Raw genomic sequence first — 20203 nt, 5'->3', positions numbered from 1 at the left:
TTTAAAAGGAACCCTTAAAACTCAATAACAGAAAGATAACCCAATTTAAAAATGAATGAAGGCTTAAATATTTCTCCAAAGAATATACACATAATCACATGAAATAATCACATGAAAAGATAGTCAACATCACTAGCCATTAGAAAAATGCAAATTAAAACCACAATGAAATACCTGTTTGAGTGGCTAAATTTTTTGAAAAACGTGCATTTCCAAGTTCCAGTGAGGATGTGGAGTGATGGAACATTTATGCATTGCTGGTGGGGATGCTTTTAAAAATTGTAAAGCCACTTTGGAAAACAGATTGGCCTTTCTCAAAAAGTTAAACATGGATTGCCATATGAACCAGCATTTCTACTCAGGTGTGTATAACCAAGAGAATTGAAAATAGATGTTCAAACAAATACTTGCACAGGAACGTGTCTAACAGTATTTTTATAATAGCCCCAAAGTGGAAACAACTTAAATATCCATAAGCAAATGTGATCTATCCATGCCATGGAATGTTATCTATATATATAAAAGCCAAGTGACCAGAACAACCGGTGGCTATGATGCACATTGCAGCAGACAACCGGCCAGATCAGAGCCCCGATCAGCCACGCCCAACCTACCGCAGCCCCTCCCCACAGCTGGCCCTGCCCCCAATTGGTATCCCCCCATCCTGATTGGGGGTGGGGTCGGCCAGCCAAGTTCCTGTGTCCCCTTCCCCCTGCTGGCCCTGCCCCGATAGGCCCCCATCAGGGTGGGCCAGCCGGACCCCTCCTGTGCACCAGGCCTCTAGTGTGTATATATATATATACACACACACCTAAGCAACTGGCCAACTGACCGGTAGCTATGACATGCACTGACCACCAGGGGGCAGACGCTCAACGCACAGGCATGGAAATGTGGTGTGGTGAGAATTGTTAAATTCTGGTATATTTTGCAAGATGACCTGCCATTGATGGTTGGTTGGATGTAGATTTGAAAAGCAGGTAAAGAACAGGGAGCTTGAGGGGCAGACCCAGCAGATTTGCTGATCTGGCAGCAGTTGTCAACCTTTCGGACCTCACAGACCACCAGTGGTCCATGGACCACCGGTCGGCGACCGCTCATCTAGAGTGCTCTATCCTGCTGGGTGGTGTACACTCAAGAACCCGGACTAAAGTATTACAAAGCAAGTAAAAATGGACACATTTGCTCTTTAGAGCTCTGGTTTGTTGCAGGGTAATGGTACTTTAGCTTATACCAGAAAACCCCTGATGATATGCTGTGAAAATATTGACTAAAGTGGATCCTTGCTTGAAAATGCCAGTTTTGGATAAGTAACATATACATGTAGAAATTGAAGCCTCTAATTTCTATTTAATTTTTAAAAAATCCTCACCAGAGGATATTTTTTTGATTGTTTCTTTTTTAGACAGAGTGGAAAGGAGGGAGGGAAGGAGAGGGAGAGAGAAATGTCAGTGTGAGAGAGACACATTAATTGGTTGCTTCCCACAGGTGCCCTTACCACTGGGGTCAGAGATGGAACATGCAACCCAGGTATATGCTCTTGACCAGGAATTGAACCTGTCACCCTTCCGTGCCCAGGCTGATACTCTAACTACTAAGAAACACTGGCCAGGGCTAATTTTTAAAAAATTTTATTTATTGATTGAGAGAGAGAGAGAGAGAGAGAGAGAGAGAGAGAGAGAGAGAGAGGTATTGGGATGACACTGTAACGAACTGAGCTATCCAGCCAGGGCATAACTTATTGATTAATTTATTTTTAATATATATTTTAATTGATTTCAGAGAGGAAGGGAGAGGGAAAGAGAAATAGAAACATCAATGAGGAGAGAGAGTCATTGATCGGCTGCCCCCTGCACGCCCCACACTGGAGATTGAGCCCACAACCCAGGCATATGCCCTGACAGGTAATTGAATCTCAACCTCCTGGTTCACAGGTCAATGCTCAATCACTGAGCCACACCAGCCAGGCCCTAATTTGTTTTTAATTGGCAGTAGTGTTATATAAACAAGCAAAGAATTGAATTTGATAATTCCTGTCAGCTACAGTGATACAAATGAGGAACTACTCAGTGGTAGTTGTTCCCATGAACTCAGATAATCTATTTTACCCTAACCATTTTTTATTCTTGCCTATTCTTAAGGGTAAAACAAAGTCATGGTTAGAAAGTCCAACAGTACAGCCATTCCCCAGCCCGCCCTCTTCCTGTGCTCTTCTATAGAGGTAAGGATTATTAACCACTTCTGCCTTTGGTTCACGTGGGGATTTCCTCCCTGTCTCTAAATAACATGCTTGTAGTGCTATTTCTTGCTCTTTTAATTTTAGGGATTATTTAAATACTCTCTATGGTACTTGAGATTTAGCCTATAACATCCCCATCATCCTATTTCTCCTTCCCTTCTCCCATTAAAGTTATAACCCAGTATAATTTATTCCTCCCGATAAAATAAAATATATTAAACATTTTCTAGTTCTGTCAACTCTGGACAGCATCTCTTGACCACCCCCCCCCCCCACACACACACACAATTTAAGATGAGGGTTTTATCAGCACTCCTGGCCATTCTTTTACCTTTCCTCCCGTCTTCGTACCTCCCAATCTATATTGTTAAAAGAGCATTCCACTTGGCAGGTTGGATTTCTGTGGGGATGTAATTGAAACAAGGGATGCTTCTACATCTTCTCACTCAAGAAGCTACTGAAATTCCATCCCTTCCAAGAAAACCATTTGGGACCTCACTGGGGAAATGAGAGATGTGTCTACAGTCCTATTAAAGAAATGATAGCCTAAGTGTCCATGAACTCTTAACTCAATCAACCTTTGGCCTATTGGGAGTTAACAACTAGAAGGGAGAACAATCAGCTTTGGCCATGCCCTGAACAAGCTGAGGTTTATTTACTTTTCCCATGCCCTTTCAAGCCAAAGGTTATAAAACTGCTTAGTAATATAACTCCTGTGAGAGCTCTCCCATGGAATTGGTGACATCACAACAAATTTTCAAGAGGATGTACATGAAACTTATTGTCCACCTTGAAATTTATTGTCCACCTTGAACTTCATGTGGATAGTTGATTTAAAAGCAACTTACTCATTTTGAAAGGAACTGTTATCTTGAATGTAACTGAGATTACCAGGGCGGGGAGAAGGAAGTGAGCTGAGGAGTGAAACATCCCTGCCACCTAGTGGTTACTCATTCTGAAACACTGTAGTTCTTCCAAAGCACAGACAACCAAAAATGAATTGAGTAGTACAGGAAACATCTAGACAACGTCCTGAAACCGGGAAACATTCATTCCCTCCTCCCATGTTAGAAAGGGATGTTAGTGAACCTTTTGTAAACAGACAAAACAAGGTGTTCATGGGATTAGTCTCTCAGAGTTGCTCTCCCTTTGTGTAATCAGAAGAATTAACAGAGCACTGACAAAGGGAGAATGTTGTAGGTGAACATGGACAGCCACCAGATCTCTAGCAACAAGTAGCAGAAGGAAGCAGGGAGGGCAACAAATGAGCAAAGAGAGACGACTGTGAGGCAGGACCCTCAGTAGTGGTCAGTGCAGCAGTAGCATGGGTCCAGAAGCAAGGCCAGCAGGGACAGTGATGATTAAGTCACATAGACTCAGGACTGTTGGTTAGCAACAGCCCTGGAAACCATGGTCTTGGGACTGCAGTACTGCTTGATTGAAGGATACATAATTAACATTTATGGAGCACATACTCTATCCACGCAGTGCTTTACCTGCATTATTTCCTAAGTCCTGTGGCGTAAATACTATGAGCCCTGTTCTACAGATGATGAACTTGAAGCTAACTAGCCCAAAGTCACAGAGCTAATAAGATTTGAGCCAAGATTGGAACAAGGTGGTTTGACCCCAGGCTCTGAGCTCTTAACTGTAGTACTATGCTTTCCTGTTTCCCTCAGGAAGAGGGAATAGGAGGTTCAACCACTTTTAACTCTACGGACCTTCTTATTGAGGATGGTTGTGAATGGGACCTTGAAGGTGATTAAGATCTGGTCCTACTTGCAGGAGGTTATTTAACATTTTAGGAATGACATTTCCTTCATTGTAAAACAGGGATAAAATGGAGACTATTAAGTTGCTGTGAAGATTCATTGAGATAATGTATAGTGTCTGGCAAATGAGATGTGCCAGGTGCTTGCCAACAGTTTTTCTCATCCTTTTTAAGTACAAGAGGTGGAATCTCTTTCCCCTAGAATCTGGGCTGGGCTTATGGCTTCCTTTGACAATTCAGTAATGTGGCAAATGTGTCGTTGGCCAGTGCCAAGCCTAGGTCTAAAGTGGCCTGGCAACTTCCATTTTTGGTCTCTTGGACCACTAGTGCCAGTATAAAGAAGCCCAGCCAAGACTAGTGATGGCAAGCCTTTTGAGCTCGGCGTGTCAGCATTTTGAAAAACCCTAACTTAACTCTGGTGCCGTGTCACATATAGAAATTTTTTGATATTTGCAACCATAGTAAAACAAAGACTTATATTTTTGATATTTATTTTATATATTTAAGTGCCATTTAACAAAGAAAAATCAACCAAAAAATGAGTTCGCGTGTCACCTCTGACACGCGTGTCATAGGTTCGCCATCACCGGCCTAGACTCTTACATGGTAAGAGACCACATGGAGAAAGAGGCATCAGGGAGCCAGTGATCTAGCTGAAATCATCATCTGAATGCAGCTGCAGGAGGGAGCCTGGCAAGACCAGAACCCACAGAATCACACACAAAAAAAAGAATTACTGTTAAAATACCAAGTTTTGAGATAGTTTGTTATGCAGCAAATAGAAAGCCCTCAATAAATGGTATTATAATTGGTGCTGGTGAGGGATTCAGCTAAATACATGGATCATCTTTTCTTAGGTCATTGATATCTCCCCCTTTTCACTGGAATAGGCTGGGAGAAATGAGGCTTATATGAGCAAATGTTACAAATGTGTCTTGTCTTTTTATTAAAAGAGAATATTGCTGGATATCAACTCAAAAAGATTTTGTTAACATTTCAAATTGCCATATACATTTGAAATGATATAGAAGCATATTTCTTCAAACATTTACAATTCAGACTTTTCGGTAACTTGGTTATGGTGGGACTTCCAAAGCCTTTATATTGGAGGATCTGAGGCCTCAACAAACACTTATCCTTTTAACCTAGCATGCCAAAGCCCAGAGAATGACACTTTAATTTTCACTTCCTTTATGTTCTCTTTCCTAAATCCTCTTCTTTTCTGTCCATATATATGTATATCCTTTCCCTTCTCACCATACCTTTCCTATCTCTTCTCCTTATTGTGATGATTAAATAAGATCTTTCCTACTGAAATGTAAGCACCCGGAAGGAAGAGATGTCTCATCTATTCTCTAAAGAACATTCTTTGCTTAGAACAGTGCCTGGCACACAGAAGATATGCAATGAATGTGTGTTGAATGAATTAAATAATGCATGCAAAAGCACTTAGAACATGTCTGGCATAAAGTAGATGGCGCTCAATAAATGTAATCTATGACAGTGCAACACTGTACTAAATGAGATCATATTTATCTTTTTAAAAATATATTTTTATTGATTTCAGAGAGGAAGGGAGAGGAAAGGAGAATAGAAACATCAACGATGAGAGAGAATCATTGATCGGCTGCCTCCTACCCACCCCCCCTCCCCCCCCGCACCCCGCTGGGGATCTAGCCCCCAACCTGCACATGTGCCCTTGACCCGAATCGAACCCAGGACCCTTCAGTCCATAGGCCAATGCTCTATCCACTGAGCCAAACCAGCTAGGGCATTCATATTTATCTTTTAAGTATTTTATTACATTTAGTCTTTCTCCCTTTCTTTTCCAGTCATTGTCCCTTTCTCCTTCCTCTCTCTCTCCTACTCTTCCTCCTCCTCTTCCTCCTCATTCTTCTTTTCTTTATTTCTTTTTGTCATTGCATTTTCTCTGCTACCTTTACTTGTGGCCTTCCAGGGACACTCTTAGGTGTTGTTTTGTCTTACCTCAGTGGATGTGCAGGAAAAGATTTTGGAACTGGATGAAATTTAACTGTGATTTGTAGCTGACTTAGGTGTTCGCATAAAATTCTGTCATTGAGGTGAGTCCAATTCTGGCACTACTGAATATTTTAACTAGGGCCGAGGTTATGGAAAATAGCAAGCTTATTGAGTGATAACCAAATGCCTGAGTGTTCATGTTTCGGAGCATGTGGGTGTTTCTAGTTCCTGTTGGTGAGTAGCCATGCTGTTCTTGGCAGTAGAAATGTGAGCAGAGTAAGTAGAACTGATTTAGCCAATTTTCTCTTCCCCTTTTTCTCTGTAAGGGGATGGAAATGTACTATGACACAGTGGACCGGTTCATTCTCAAGCTGGTAACATTATGAAATTCCTGTTGAAAAGCAAGCTGGACTGGTGGAAACCAGATTCCCATATTCTCTCCTAAGCTGTTTTTCAAGGTAAATCCCTTACGTTTAAAATCGTGACTTCCCAGGGCTAGATGGGAAAATAAGGAGCTTTGGCCCTATCACCAGAAACAATTATCCAGATGTCTCAGTTTCCTTGGGTAGTCACTCATGTAGGAAGATCTGTCTTCTCTTTTTGGCTAGCCTTTCAGATTCAAATCAGAAGTATTTCATGAATCTGCAGGCCAAAGGCTGGGTAGCTTGGGCTGAGCATAAATCAGTATTGATGCTGTTCTTAACACAGCCTTTTTTTTAAAAAAAATGTTTTTATTGATTTTTAGGAAGATAGGAAGGGAGAGGGACAGAGAAATGGAACATCCAATGATGAGAGAGAATCATTGATATCATTGATTGGCTACCTCTTGCACACCACCCCCACTGGGGACCAAGCCCACAACCGGGGCATGTCCCTTGACTGAGAATCAAACCAATGACTTCCTGGTTCATGGCTTGATGCTCAACCACAGAGCCACACTGGCCAGGCAACACAGCCTTTAAAAAAATTTTTTTGCAAGGCAAGTATCTTCACTTTTGCAGAAGGTTGTGCAGCCAACACAGGGTCTCTTAACCACACACACTGAGCAGGCAGTCCCCTTGGGGTTTTATTGCTGTCCCATAGCTGCCTCTGGCATGCTCCCTACTGGGGACCGAGCCCGCAACCCAGGCATGTGCCCTTGACTGGAATTGAATCTGGGACCCTTCAGTTCATAGGCCGACGCTCTATCCACTGAACCAAACCAGTTAGGGTTGCCTTTCTATGATTCAACTAGAGGCTTGGTGCAGGGTCCCTCAGCCTGGCCTGCGTCCTCTTGCAATCTGGGACCCCTCAGGGGATGTCAGACTGCCGGTTTCGGCCTGAACCCCTGGCAGTTGGACATCCCCTGAGGTGTGGCCTGTGGGGATTGTGCTGAAACTGTCAATCTGACATCCCCTGAGGGATGTAGTAGTGTACGAAGTGGCAGGCGGCCGGGGAGATGCCTGAGCCTGGGTGCCTGAGCTGCGGTGCCTCGCTGCACCTGCTGCCACCATTGCTTGGGTAGCAGGTATGCTGCTGGGGAGGAGGGAGAGGCTCAGGCTGCCGCAGCTGTGCTTGCCAGCTGTGAGCCTGGTGTCTGGTGCCTGTAGGGCAGCTGAGTGGCACTCCCACTGTGGGAGCAAATTGACCGTCGGGGCAGCTCCTGCATTGAGCATCTGCCCCCTGGTGGTTAGTGCGCATCATAGCAACCAATCAGTCGTTCGGTCATTCAGTTACTTAGGCTTTTATATAGATAGATAGATTAGGCCAGTGGTCAGCAAACTGTGTCTCGCGAGCCACATGCGGCTCTTTGGCCCCTTGAGGATGGCTCTTCCACAAAATACCGACTTCTGCTCATGGGCCACGAAGTTTCAATTGCACTATACATGCACGCCTGCATGTGGTATTTTGTGGAAGAGCCACCCTCAAGGGGCCAAAGAGCCGCATGTGGCTTGTGAGCCTCAGTTTGCCGACCACTGGATTAGGCTAATAGGTAGCTCAGACCTCTTAGCCCTGCTAATGTTCAACCAAGTCCTGTTATTTAGTCATATAACATATATCCCTGCTTATATTCTTCTGTCACATAAGACCAATGTTTTAAAACCTGAGTGTTGGGAGGAGAAAGGGTGAGTTTGTGAGTCTCCTGTCACCTTTTTTCAAAATTGCTTATAGCCACTCTATTTTTCCCCCCTTCCTCCAAACATCTGATTATTGTATAGGTAATAATTTACCAGGCCTCTTTACTAGTTAACCAACCTTGTAAAGCAACCTAGACTCAGGATAGGGAGATTTTGAAGGATTCAGACCATTGATTCTCAGACATATTAACTTAATTGGCATAAAGGACTCCGCAATACACCAGATATACCCCCATACATTCCACTTCTGGTAAGAAAAGAATTTGATAACAGAGAATTAGGAGCAAAATAGTAATCTAAAATGGCAGCAACATAATGCTTATGCATGAACAAAGTAATCAAAAACAAAAATAACACATACCAGAAGGGCTATATTTGAAACTCAAGAAACTCTGTAAGTCCTTAAAAAAAAAAAGCATCCTTTTTGAAAATTATGGAAATTCCAGCAAGCTATGTTGTCACATGTGCAGCAGGAAATTTGCATCATTGCCAAACTTTCTGTGGCAGTCAAAGTTTTCAATAATTGCCAGTTCTGTACTTTTTTTTGTCGGGCGGGGGGGGAGAATATAAATTTTAATCTTAATAATTAATGAAGGAAGCTTTTAAATACTTAAGTCATATATAAAAACTAGTGCCCTGGTTCACTGATTTGTGCACATTGAGGGGAAATTAATTAGAAGGTGGCCGGCAGGGCAGGACTGGGCAAGACAGGCCAGACACACCCTGGAGCCAACCTCCCATTGTCCCTCCCTGACCGGCTGCACCTGGGGCGTTGCAGACTGAAGGATGTCTGCGGAGTGAGCTGGGATCCTTCTGGCAGGTGGGGTCCCTCGGCCTGGCCTGCGGAGATAGGGCCGAAACTGCCTCTCTGACATCCCCTGAGGGGTCCTGGATTGCAAGCGGGTGGTTCTCGGGTGATGCACCTCAGAATCGGGTTCCCTCCTCTCTGGTTCTGGGGTGCGTCACCCGAGAACCACTGCTGCCAAGTCACTGCAGCTCAGCAGCTGCTGTGTTGAGTGTCTGCCCCCTGGTGGTCAGTGCACGTCATAGCTATTGGTCTGATGGTCGGATGGTCACTTAGCCTTTTATATATATAGATGAAGGTCCCTGGTCTTGCATGGCATTTTCTCTAAGAGTTGAAGAAAGAACTCGCATATTTGGATCTTTCCATGGTTTGTTAGGAAGACTAGTGGGCCAGAACTGTACTTGGAAACATGCTGGCCTAAATGACTATGACATCCTTATGAGCTTTCTCTGGTCTTGTGTTCTTCAACTTACAACTTTTCTCCAAGTTGTTGAGTAACAATTTGATTTCTACATTAAAATGATCATTTTACTAACACAAGTATAATAAATAGCTGAAACTTTCCAGGGACTATTTGGCAACAGGTTCAAAATTTAAAAATATGTATCTCTGTTGACCCAGGAATTCCACTCATAAAGAAATAATTATATTATGAACAAAGATGCATGTACAAAGATATTTATTACAGCATATTTTAATATATTTGGTGTATATTAGGCCCTAACTGGTTTGGCTCAGTGGATAGAGTGTCAGCCTGCAGACTGAAGGGTCCCAGGTTCAATTCTGGTCAAGAGCATGTACCTCGGTTATGGGCACATTCCCAGTGGTGGGTGTGAGGGGGCAGCTGATTGATGTTTTTCTCTCATCAATATTTCTAATTCTCTATCCCTCTTCCTTCCTCTCTGTAAAAAATCAACAAAATGTATTAAAAAGAAAAGAAAATAGCTGGAAGTTTATATTATACCACCTTAATAGAGATTATCTTTTTATAGTATTACTAGTGGCCCAGTGCATGGATTCATGCACATTGAAAGGAAATTAATTAGAAGGTGGCCAGAAGGGTGGGACTGGGTGAGACGGGTTGGACATGCCCTGGAGCCACCCTCCCATGGCCCCTACCCAGCCGGCCACACCTGGGGTGGCACTGGGGTTCAAAGGGTGTCTACAGTCACTGTAGCTTGGCAGTATACCAGATTCGGGGCCGACAATGCCCCAGCAACAACATAACCCATGACTGAAGGTGGAATTGCACAGCCCCATGAGAAATTGGGCTCCCTCCTCTCTGGTTTGGGGTCTGTCACCCGAGAACCACTGCTGCCAAGTCATTGCAGCCTGGCAGCTCCTGCGTTGAGTGTCTGCCCCCTGGTAGTCAGTGTGCGTCATACCTACCAGCCGGTTGGATGGTCGGACAGTTGGATGGTCGCTTAGCCTTTTATATATACAGGTGGGCTTTTCTCAAATGTCTACAATAAACACATATTACTTCTGGACTAAAAAAAAAAGGTATTTAAATATACTTGAAACAAAAAGATCATTTTTGCAGCAGTGGTTAGAAGAACATGAATGAGGGAGATTGGATGAGAGGTTTTTGAAGTGGTTCAGGCAAAAGCACAATGCAAGTGGGAACCAAGGATTGGCAGTTTGGATAGAGAAGGGAAAAATGATTGAAAACAAATTCAGTAGTCCTATGAGAACTATAAACACATACCATACCTTCAAGTCAATAATAAAATTGATTTTTTAAAAGAGCCAACATGATTCATTTATATCCCTACAGTACCTTTAAATATACATTTAAAGAAACTCAGAGCCAACTCTGATGATAGAATTTTGGTTTTCTGGGGCTTGTTCAGTGAAGTGAATGTAGGTCCAGTTGATCAAGAAAGAGAAAGTAAGAGGACTGGATTGTGTTGGGAGAGAATCAATTCAGTTTGGACATGTGGAGTTTGAGGGGTATGTACTGAGCTGTGGTACATGAGTCTGAAGTTCAGGTGTGGTCACCAGATATAGAATTAGAGATCATCAGTATATGAGCAATTGTTAAAATTGGGTGGTTTTTAAAGATTGTGTAGAGAGTGAACAGTGAGAAAAAGACCGAGCAGGGACCCCTGTTGAACCACAACAGTTCAGAGCAGGACAAGGAAGAGGAGGTCACTGAGAAGATTGAGGAGTAGTGAGCTAGGCCAGCCTGTGATATACTAATCCAGGTTCAAAGCCTGGCAAGAATGACCGGTTGGACAACTTCAAGGTTGTTTTCATTTTAGCTTACTTCCAACTCTGCAGGCAAGCACTGCAGCAGGCACAGGGAATGAGAATGCAAGTGAGTGATAGACTCTGGAATTTCTTCTGCTCCTTATGGGCGTGTGACCAAAATTCAGTGCTTAGCACAGTCCCTCTCAAGTCTGATCTGCCACTCACTGCTCTTCGGGTTGGGGAAGGGTTTGTTGCTACCACTTATGGCAATTTCTTGCTGTTCCATAGGCACATCTCTGTATGTTCTCTTCTTGCTGCCTTTCTACTGCACCAGGCTCAGCCATGACATACCAACAGTGGCCAGAGGGATTTGGAGGAAAAGGATGTTAAGGGGGGACAGAATTTCAAGGAAGGAATTGTCAACCATATCAGATGCCAGATACTATATGTGCTGGAAAGTTCCCACTGCATTCGGCAATTTAGAGGCTATTGCAACCACACATATGGGGTACCACCAAGCTCAGATTCCAAGAAAGTCATTTCCCCCCAAAAAACTCATTTTGTTCTCATGAAATATAATAAAAATATATTTTTTAGCTATGGTATTTTGTTATGGCAGCCTGAGCTGACTAAGTCATCCATCCTACCAAACTCCTTCATTTATGGTGATTTTTTCTTGGCCCTATTGTCTCTTCTACTAGTCCAGCCTTTTTTAAGGAGCTCGCCTGTCTATCATACAGGCTGGTATAATATATCCCAATTGTGGGCTGTATTCAACATCTTCCATAAGGCTCTTGTGTCCCATATGCATCAAGGAATGTGTCTGGGTACCAATTTCACTGTCACCAAACCTTTCCAACAGGTAAGAAAACTGTTGGATGTTGGTCTTTTCAGAGTTGGACTTCTAGATGACTCAGGTCTGTTAGGGTCATTTCTGACTCACAAATGCTCAATTACCCTTAAGTGGAAAAATAAAAGAAAGTAAAGGGGGAAGTGTGGGTGTGTAACACAGAATTATAAATACTGCGTTTTATAAACAAGGTGTATGTCCATCTACAATACTTAGCCTCTTCTGGTAGGGACGAGGCACCTCCAACCTTGTGTCTGTTAGGACAACTTCATTGGGGCCCCAAACTGAAGCAACATACATATCCATATCTTTTTGTACATGTGTCATCGTTTATTATTGGTTTTCCATCTGCCCTGCTCTGAAGCAGGAGGGGGAAGAGAAGACAGAGGAAAATTATGAGTTCTTTGGAGGGATAGTGCCAGATATTAAATCTGTAAACAAAATAGATTGAACCAAAAAGAATGAGTCAGAGAGACAAAGGAAGCATGAAAGCCATAGCCACTGGGAAAATATCACCTGAAAGTGCTGACTGAATGTTCCCTGTGTATTTATGATTGGCCCTTTAAGTCCATCAGCACAATTTGGTTCCTGAACTGCTTGCACCTCACTGCCCTGTTGAGTGCTTTTTCATTGTTTCCTCATATGGAGCCCTTAGATTCATTTATATAATGCAAACTGATGACCCGCAGTGAGATTGTCCCTTCCTCTGGTGATAATGATCCTGTCACGCCAGGTTGCTGTTTCATTGGAGCATGAAGAGAGTTAGGCTGATTGATTTGAGTCTGAGCTGGAGTAAAATACGGATTTTACTGGAGGTCTCTTAGTCTTCCTGCATAATGCCTCGGAGGGTGCTTAAAACTAGCAGCTATCTGAATGCCCTGCCTTCTTGGAGTTGGTCTGTAACAGAAGTTGCGAATGGGCAACCCCTGGGTGGGTTATATTTATTTGCTCTACCCAGGGTTAGGAATTCAGTTGCTAACATTGTTTCTCTTTAAAACTGGAATATCTGGAACATTGGACCTGCATCCCCTCCTGGAAAATATTGGCTGAGCGGATCACATAAAGGCACCCGAGTTTGTCTCATGGTCTGTAGGAGGGAGGTGCAGGGGAGGATACACCGTTTTCCCTCTAGCCTCTTAGTTTCACTGGCTGGGCCCTCGAATCAAACTGATGATAGATTAACAAAAGAAAAAAAGTTTAAATTGCATAGGTACACATGGGAGTTTCACAAAGAAATAAGACTCAAGTAGGTAGCCAGATTCTTGAGGTTTACATACCAACCTGTGCCAGGCAAAGGAAAAAGGGTTTGGGGCTTCTGGGTTGGGGAAGCAAATTATGGGAAGGTATAAGGGGAGGAAATAAATGGTAAATATGGGTTGTCTGGTTATGCAGGTAAGAGCCTCTCAGATGATAAAAGTCATCTCTCTTCCTGATTCAGAGGCACCTTTGTAAATGAAAATTTCCCTTATAAATGTAAACTTCCTTTGCAAATGGGGAAATTTATACTCTCTATTTAGGCAGTCAGGGGTAGGTAAAGAGCTTTTCGTGCCTTTGCTGGTTCTCAGTTGCCTTTAGCTCAAAATGATCCATACGCAAAAGAGACATATCTGGGGGTGACTTATCTGGTATTGTATAGAAGGAAACTAGCATTTATTCTATGCATTCCTTCTTTGCAGGAACCACTATGCCTTATAATTTGTATGTATGATTTCATTTGATTTTCCAAACAACCCAGTAAGATTTGAGCTCCAAAGCTGTAGGGACCATGCTCTAGGTAAACTGGCTTTTCATAATTTGTAAACACCCCTTACAGAATTCACCTCCATCCTTTGTCCACACTGTTTCTTTTGCTTAGAACATAGCTGTCCTTTTTCTTATATGTTCACATTCTACCCAGCTCCCTTCTTCTCATCTCTCCCTCCCTCCTTCTCTACCTTTATAATTCTTTTAAAAATAAGCTTCCCCCCAAAAAAGTCCTGAAGAGCATTGAATTGCGTTGGTCCCTGAGCACTGTGCTCTGTGGTAAGTGATTGGAATGCTAATCTGCTGGAAGGTAAGGAAGACCTGTAGGAAGTGCCCACCGTAAAAGAGAATTTAAGAAAGTGAAACTCTTTCCCAATCTTCTCGTTCCCCAGTGCTTTTCCCTAGAGACATCTACAGTTACCAGTTTCTTTCCTCCTTTGTTTCCAGGCCCAAGTGAAATCCCAGAGCTGCAAGTTAGAGTCACTTGCAAAGCATTTAAAAATCTTGATGGTGAGTTTCTGTACCTGGCCCACTGTCCTTGCTCTGGGAGGGTCTAATATTTTCCATTAAAAATTAGCTAATATTTAAAAGCCAGGGACTTAACGCAATTCTATACACACACATTCACACACACACATGAGCGCGCACACACACGAACAATAGATTGGAAGCAAGGGGCCCACTTTCTTACAGGGCAACATTGAACATTAACAAAAAGTATCTGCCCTACTATCCCACATGAGCCCAGCCTCCAGCCACTCAACAACTTGAAAGCCTTTTGCATATCCATTATCCCCCAAACCTTACAAGGTCAGTTGGTATTAAGTCTTCATTTTGTAGATGAGGAAACTGAAGACTAGCAAGCTAAGGGATATACCTAGCACTACATAGCAACAGAGCAGGATGAAGACCCATCACTTTTCACTTTTACTTCAGTGCTCTCCCCCCCCCCCCCCCCACCTTCTATCTGGGCAATCAGCTGTTAGTCTCTCCAGGCTAATAGACTTGATAGCCACTATATGGGCAAACTCTGTAAGTTAACGGTGTACAATGTTTTCAAGAAGGGGAACCCTCTATCTAGTCTTTACTACTTATTAAGAATATCGTCGCCCTAGCCAGTTTGGCTCAGTGGATAGAGTGTCGGCTTGCGGACTGAAGCATCCCGGGTTAGATTCTGGTCAAGGGCCTGTACCTTGATTGCAGGCTCCTGGCCCTGGTCAGGGGGGCATGTGGGAGGCAACCAATCGATTGGTGTTTCTCTCTGTCTCTCCCTCTTCCTTCCACTCTCTCTAAAAATAAATGGAAAAAATATCCTCGGGTGAGGATTAAAAAAAAAAAAAAAAGAATATTTTCTATAAAGTACCTAACAGTGACGAGTACATAGAAAGGGCTTAATGAGAGGTAGTTATTATTATCTATTCTGTTTCTATAGCATCCTTTGATGCCCTTTTCGGTTTCCCCCTTACTCTCCATAGCCCTGGCTGGATAATTTCATCTCTTTCTCTAAATCCTGGTACATTATCTTTATCTCTATTACAGCACATAATCACCCTATATTATATCTGTATTATATATTTTTACATGTCTCTCTACTCCCTTATACCTTGGGTGCTTTAGTTTCAAGGGATTACAGATTCCTTTTTATTTTCAGTCTCTCTAGCACAGGACCTGGCCCAAGGTAGGTGCTGAATAAATGCTCATTGAATGTAACTGAAATTCAATTGCACAGTTGCAAGATACGTTAAATCATATTCTAATTTGGTGCATAATCATCCTGTGAAACAAGTACTAGTATTATTAACTAGAGGCCTGGTGACGGGATTCATGCACTGGTGGGGGGTGTGGCCTGTGAGGATTGGCCCACTGTGGGAGTGCCACTCATCCTGGTCTGCTGAGCAGCTGTGGACCCGCCCTCTGAGTGGCTGCTCCCTGGTCCAGCATCTTCTGTGGAGCTGAAGCACTTGCCTCTGCAGGGGACCTGATCGGGCCGGGCCCAAGGACAATAGCACTGAGAGGTGATGGAGTAGGCTTCAGTCCTGCAGCGGCCACGAACCTGCTTCCCAGCCTCCGGGGTCAGCTCTGCGAACCCAGCAGTGGTGTTGCTCGGCCTGCAGCCTGCGGGCATCCAGAGGAGGCAGCAGGGAGTGAGGAGGAGGAGCCTGGGGTGAGGAGGCAAGGATTGCAGCCTGGGTTCCTGCCCGTTGGCCTGGGGTTTGCAGTGGGAGCAGCCATTCATCCCAGTCAGCCGAGCAGTGCTCCCACTGTGGTAGCACACTGACCAACAGGGGGCAGCTCCTGCATTGGGCATTTGCCCCTTTGTGGTCAGTGTGCGTCATAGCGACTGGTCGACCGGTCGTTCTGGTTGTTCTGCCATTCGGTTGCTGGGCTTTTACTATATAGGGTATCATTATACCCATATTAAAAATGGGGAAACAGAAGCTTAGTAGTATCTGATAATTTCTTTCTAATTGGTGATACTCAGCTGATATTTACTAGGTTTTCCATCAAACTGTTAGGGGCAGAAATAGAACAGTAGAGACTAGTGATAGTTATAAGAAATATTAATCATACTCTGTTAATTGTGATTGTTTTGTTCTGATTAAAGAAAGCATATTCTGGCTAAGTGAAATAAGCCAGTCAATGAAGGAAAAATACCACATCATCTCACTCATTCATGGATAATAGAGACCATTATAAACTTTTGAACAATAATAGATACAGAGGCAGAGCTGCCTCAAACAGATTGTCAAACTGCAGCGGGAAGGCCGGGGAAGGTTGGGGGGCAGGAGGGAGGGGGGTAAGAGATCAACCAAAGGACTTGTATGCATGCATATAAGCATAACCAATGGACATAAGACACTGGGGGATAGGGGAGGCTAGGGGACTGTCAAGGGCGGGGGGAAAAAAATGGACACATATGTAATACCCTTTGTAATACTTAAGCAATAAAAAAAAAAAATAAAGAAAGCATATTCTGATCTGGCTGGGAATTGTACGCCCCAGTGAGTTAAGAGCTGCCTGTTGTCATGGAAAGATGAATAACCTTGTGATGAAACTGGAGGCTCCTCCACTGCCCTTTGCAAACCCCCAGCCCGCATTGCCTGTAATCTGTAACCACTTACCCATTTTTATTCTTTTTGCCTACTTCTCCTTGTAATTTTGTCCTTTTACCCCATATAAGCAGCTGGCTTATGGGGGTGTGCAGAGCAGATTTTCATGGATGACCTGCTGCTCTCCTACACTGCCAGCATTATAGGAATAAACGCTCATATATGACTCAACGCTGACTCTGCTTAATTGGCTCAAGTAGTGACAGGCAGCCCAGACCCATTGGTTGTCTGATTTCAAAATGGTTGACTCTAACCCTGGCAGGTTTGGCTTCGTGGATGGAGCATTGGCCTGTGTACCTCAGTTGCAGGCTTGACCCCGGGCTGGGGTTGTGCAGGAGGCAACCAATCGATGTGTCTCTCTCACTGTCTCTCTGTTTCTTCCCCTCCCTTCCACTCTCTCTAAAAATCAATGGGAAAATATACCCGGGTGAGGATTAACAACAAAACAAAAACAAAACGGTTGACTGTTTTTCTTTGCTTTTCTTTATAATTTCTGCAAAGTTTTCACCTTCATGGCAGAGTCTAAGCCTTATGTGAATCTCTATGCCCAGCATGAGGTGTGGCAGGCATAGATGCTAATAATTGTTGATTTGAATTTAATGTCCACTTCCATATGTTAAAAGCTACATCTGTTACCACTCTAGGGAAATATTTGAAAGAGCTGCTTAAAAGTTGCTTATGGTTAAGTCTACTTTCACTCTGTCCGAACACCAAATATACTCACTCTGTTATCACGGATGGAATGCCTTGGAAAGACAGAAACAGGGCCAGAGAGACTTGTATCTTTGAGAAAAGAAAGACATGGGAAATAGCAGGGTAACTGGACTCTGTCTGAGAGAGAATTCTCTCTTTGTGCTGACACCAGAGAAATGCAGGGCTGTCATGTGAGGAGCAGTTATATTCTTTGTGTATCAGGTAAGGCAGAAAAGAGAGGACTAAGGTCGAAGGAAAGGAGGAATTAGAAGGGGCCAAGTGATTGAAATCAACAAAGCGAATGGGCCAAGAAATATGAGAAATGGAGAGGAAGGGAAGGCTGAGAGGGTGCTCTGTCGATAGCATTTAAAAGAGAGTAAGGAATGCAACGTGACCTGCTGTGAAGGAGCCACAAGATACCATCTGTATTCTTTTTCCTGTGAGACACTTTCTTCTGAAAAGGATTGTCATCATTGAACCCCACATGCTACTGCAGAATTTTATTGGTGGTATTGCTTTTAAAATGTAGACTATAATTTTACTTTCAGAGTTTAATTTATGATAGCATTTTGTTATTCTGTAAAACTGAAACATGCGAAGTCATCCTGTCAAGAGCGATAATAAGTCAGGAAGCTCGGCTATTTTTTCCCTATCATCATGGTTGCTGATTTCAATAGAGAATACCCCACATGCAAGAAACATTTCCTGGTATTAGCAGTGGGTTTCATATCATGTTTTGAGCTAATATGATTTTCTGGTCAAGAGCCATTTGTGTCTGAATAAAAATGACAGCTATGGTAACAATTTGTCATATTCTCCTTGCAGCAAGTTCCTTTTGCTCATGAGGTCTGTTATTATTGAAGAAGAATTTAGCTGTAGGTAAATGACCCTTGCCTTCTGTCTTTAATTGAAACTCAGCCTGCCACAGTTAATATTTCTCATGACAATACATCTTGGAAGAAAAACCTAATGTGCTGTAAAAGCAAAGGAAAAAATTAATGGGTTCCCGCACACATTTTCCTGTACAAACAATTCCTTGCTTTCACATAAAGAGAGCTATTTTTATTTGTTTTGTTTTTTTCTTACATTTCTTTCCCCTTTTTTCTATTTTTTATTTTTATTTGGAAAGGAGTATGAGATTACTATAATCACTCTCTGGGCATGGAGTGTGGGCTTGATCTATGTATTAGGAAAAGAAGTGAAGAGGAACTCAATGAAAGGGCTTTAACTACATTGTGTTACTTCAGTATTTCTTCGTAGCATGGACCCAGTACAGGCACCTCAATGACTTGAGAGAAATTCAAATTGTATCAGTTAGCTATTGCTGCATAACTAATCACCCCACAACTTGGTGGTAAACAAGAAACTTTCAGGGCAGAAACTTTTTTCTGAAAGAAAAATGCTAGCCAGAAAACAAAACAAAACACACACACGCAAAATTATTTTTATCTGTGTAACACCTAGTAAGAACTCACATAACCAATATTTTCAGAACATACTACAGCATTCTATAGACTTAGTATTCCACAGAAAGCACTTTGGGAACTAAAGCTTTAGGAAGGCCTTGAATGCTGGAACTTAATGCTGTTTTTGAAAGTCAAATCCACCTAAAATTCATCCCACACACCCAGAGTTTACTTAGGTTCAGCCAGGACTCCCACCACACTCCCATTTGTTGAGAACCTTTTGTCAGATATTTGTATAATGACCTCATTTAATTTAACCCTTACACTATTCCTGATTTGGCAGATGAGGAAACCAAGGCCCAGAGAAGTTAAACGACCTGAAGATCCCAGTTCCTACAGCTGGTAAGTAGCTGAGATTTGAATCTTTGTGTCTTATCTCTAAGCCCAGTGCTTTTTCTGCTACCTCCTCTACCTGCCCATTCCCTCTTTGAATGTCCGTCCCCGCCTCCATCTGCAGTCAGTTGCCTTAGACCCGGATTGCCAAATAAAAGACACAAGTGCTGTCATTTCCCACTTCCACACTCATGATAAATGTCACTGATTTAATTTCATCCTCTCTTCCTTGCTCAGCCTGATGTAACTTTCTCCAGACAATTATTGGTTGACTAGAGTTAGCATTTGAACTAACAACCATTACTTTGTTCTTAGACTTTGTATTAGTTATCTATTGCTGGGTAACAAACTACCCCAAAACACAATGGCTTAAAAATGGTAAAAATCACTTATGATCACAATTCATATGGGTCCAGAATTCAGGCAAGGCTCAGCAAAATGCTGTCCCCGCTCTCCCATGCCTTGGAGCATATTCAGTTCAAAGACTTGAGGATGGGCTGAGTCATCTGAAGGCTTGTGTCTAATGGTTGATTCTGGTTGTTGACTGAGGACTTACGGTGGCTATAGTCTGAATATCCTCATGTGTCCTCGCTATGTAACTTGGGCTTCCTAAAAATGTGATGCCTTGATTCCAAAGGCTAGAATCTTGAGAGAGCACATGCCATCACAGTGCATCCCTTCTGCCACATTCTATTTCTCAGACATGAATCAGTAAGTCTTGGCCATTTTTAAGGGGCAGTAAGTTATTCTCCACTTTTTTTTGTAATAGTACAGTGATTTCAGTTTTATGTATTTTTTTTTGTTATTAATGCTCACCCGAGAATATTTTTCCATTGATTTTTTTCTTTTCTATTTTTAGAGAAAGTGGAAAGGAGGGAGAGAGACACAGAGAGAGAAACATCG

The 20203-nt window shown here is 42.8% G+C and overlaps 1 long non-coding RNA gene across 1 annotated transcript in view; it reads left to right on the top strand.

Moving 5' to 3' along the window:
- The window catches only part of LOC118668030, a 21384-nt gene extending 1181 nt beyond the window's left edge, over nt 1-20203 (top strand). Inside the window, exons 2-3 of the long non-coding RNA XR_004971490.1 lie at nt 19251-19309; nt 20160-20203. This is a non-coding gene — a long non-coding RNA (uncharacterized LOC118668030). The remainder of the gene's footprint in view (nt 1-19250; nt 19310-20159) is intronic.

This window comes from Myotis myotis, unplaced genomic scaffold (assembly GCF_014108235.1).
Source record: "Myotis myotis isolate mMyoMyo1 unplaced genomic scaffold, mMyoMyo1.p scaffold_m19_p_13, whole genome shotgun sequence".
NCBI lineage: Eukaryota > Metazoa > Chordata > Mammalia > Chiroptera > Vespertilionidae > Myotis > Myotis myotis.
Note: the sequence above shows the minus strand (reverse complement) of the source record. Positions and strands in the feature narration are given on the sequence as shown.